Here is a 3,109-nt window from a genome sequence, read left to right as displayed (position 1 = left end):
CAGGATCTTTTCACTTCATTCTTGAGGTCTTGGTATTTGATCATTTTCTATATTTCTGCATCATAAGGCCTAGGTCGCATTTGCTCTACGGCGAGGATACGGCGGCTGTACGCCCTCTGAATTCACAGAAATGTGAGGCGGCCGCTGAGTTTCTGAGGTGGCCTCAGAGTGGCCCTACACCGTATGGCTATATTTTACAGGCCGTAGGGTCGCCGTGGAATTATAGCGCGGAGTTATAACTTTTTTCATTTCTACGCTCGCCGTAGCAATTCGACGAGCCGAAACAAAAGAACTGGTAAAAAAAAAAGAACCCACTCATTACCGTCCGTCTGGCCGCACGTTCGCCTTAGGGCCCCCCTGCGGTGCCCCTGCGCTCGCCTTGCGGGCACCTTGCATCTGCCTTGAAAATTCTATGGCCGCCGCAGGGACGCCCTAAGGTCACCGTGCGACATCAAAACAAAGACCGTACGGCACCCACACGTTTTCGGTCTCCACAATTTCTAAATACTCCTTGTGGCTCCCCGAAAAATAAAAACATATGTGACTGCTACATTGTGTGACCGTGGAAATACTGCGGCCGCCCTATAATTGCTAGTGGCCGTAGATTTTGGAGACCCCACGGCCGCCATGGCAAACGTGACCTCGGCCTTAGTCCAAAATCACTGGTATTAACACCTCAATGAGCAATGCCTTCTTCTCTTTTTTTGTACCTCAGTATGATATCTGGTCGCAATGCTTTGTTTTCGATGTTCACGCTCAATGGGATCATTTGTTCGTATGTGAGCTGTACTTCAATGTTTTCAGTGATCGCTTTTGGTTCATGTTCCCACGAATTTTCTGGAACTGGAACATCAAAGTTTGCAGATGTACCAGCGGATTACTTCACGAACTCTGTTGTGTCACCGTGTGTACAACTGTTCTGACATGTTTTTTTTTTGTGTTCGCTCATTTTGCATAATTCGGTCATTAAGCATTATGCTTGGTGTTGGCTTAATGGCTAGAGTGGTGGGCTTGGGATCCTAGGGTCATGAGTTGAAATCCCCCGCAGTGATGTTACCAGTGAATTAATACCAGGTGGGGTTGACTCTGCCTGTCATCCTTCTGAGGTCGGCAAAGTGAATGCCAGCTTGCTGGTATCCTGTGTCAGAGTGGCGACCCGTCCAGGATTGTACCCAATAGCCAAGGAGACTGCTTATACAGCACCAAAGCTCTGCACAGAGTAAGGTCCCAATGGATGGATTAAGCATAACATCATTCTCTTTGCTAACACCACCTCTACCCCTCACCAGTCTTGTTTTTCTTCCTCCTCCCCCCACTCACCCACCCCTCCTTGCACCCCTCCCTCCCACAGTGTTTTGCAAAGTTTGGTGAGATGTCACTCTCCCCACTCCCTTTCTCGCTCTCCCATACCCCTTCCTAGCTACCCCTTCATCATCCTCTCTGCCTCCCCTCCTCCCTCTCTCCCTAAACCTGCCTCCCTCCTCCCTCTCTCCCTACACCTGCCTCCCTCCTCCCTCTCTCCCTACACCTGCCTCCCTCCTCTCTCCCTCCCTCGTCCCCCCCCCCTATTTTCTCTGTCAGCGAAGTGACGGGTTGTATTTGCTGCTAAAAAATATGAATGAAAAAATGGTGCACCCAACCTTCCCATTTATCTAGCTTAAGTCATGCGTCATGCTGACCATTGTGAAGGTCATGTTTGAGGTCACTAATACATGCATCAAAGAATCTCTCTTGAAAAATAGATATTATTTCATGTGTCACACATAGGGTTTCTTGATAGCTGTTTCTGGACTGAGGATCATGAGAACATACCCTCTGTCCCCATGGGGAAGGGGGCTTGGGGTGGGGGGGGGGAGAGTGGGGTCCTTATGGGGGCATATAATATGTGAGTATACATTTTGTTGTGGCACAACTATGCCACTGATGCTGTGCCCCTGTACCAGCACACTCGTGCTCATTTCACCAACCTCAGAAAGATGAGTCACTCAACCCCATCTGGTGTTAATTCAGCGGAAAACAGGGTTCGAACTCAGGACCTTCAGATCCCAAGCCCACCACACTAATCACGAAGCCAACACCAGGCTGGAGTTGCAGTGCAAGGGATGAGAATTGGTAAACGGAAATAAAGCATGAGTCACATTTGCTCTACGGCTAGGATACGGCGGCCGTACCCCCCCCCCCCCCGAATTGACAGAAACGTGCGGTGGCCGCAGAGTTTCTGAGGTGGCCTTAAGGTGGCCCTACGCCGTATGGCTATCTTTTACAGGCCGTAGGGGTCTCCGTGGAATTACAGCGCGGAGTTATAACTTTTTTCATTTCTAGGTTGGCCGTAGCAATTCGACAAGCCGTAGCCATGACGTAGATGTGTTCCATGTCGACCGTATGTAGGGCGTACAGTGGGCTTGCATTATTCGTGCGTTTTCCGTAGGCTCTTATCAATGAAAAATGAATTTTGGCAACCCCCAAAAAATTACGGCGGCCGCACTATTTCCACGTTCGCCTTAGGGCCCCCCTGCGGTCACCTTGCGGGCACCTTGAGGCTACCTTGTCTCTGTCTTGAAAATTATATGGCCGCCGCAGGGACGCCCTAAGGTCACCGTGCGACATCAAATCAAAGACCGTACGGCACCCCCACGTTTTCGGTCTCCACAATTTCTAAATACGCCGTGCGGCTCCCCAAAAATAAAAACATATGTGACCGTGGAAATACTGCGGCCACCCTATAATTGCTGGTGGCCGTACATTTTTTTTAGACCCTTCGGCCGCCGATCCAAATGTGACTGAAGCATAAATCTGCTCCTCAGACTCCCAAACAAGAGGAAAATGCCCAAATATTGCTTTTCACAGTGTCAGACACTTTCACATTTTAGCTCGAGTTCAAACTCCACTGTAGGGGGGTGGAGAGAGGAAACAAATGATGTGCGAGGTCGAGGAGATTCGCCAATAAAGATGAAACTTCCAATTAACGAAAACACCTGCAATCGCATGTTCACCTTCTTGTGCTCTAAGATACAACACCCATCTCTCACCGCCCCTCCGCTTCCTATCCACTCCCTATCCTTCTCGCCAGACCAGAATTTGTTGCAAACGTCCGATCATAATTGTTCTA

This window comes from Eptatretus burgeri, chromosome 1 (assembly GCF_056783735.1).
Source record: "Eptatretus burgeri isolate ZD-2024b chromosome 1, Ebu_testis_v1, whole genome shotgun sequence".
Lineage (NCBI taxonomy): Eukaryota > Metazoa > Chordata > Myxini > Myxiniformes > Myxinidae > Eptatretus > Eptatretus burgeri.
The sequence above is the reverse complement of the archived record's forward strand: the minus strand, read 5'-3'. Positions refer to the sequence as shown.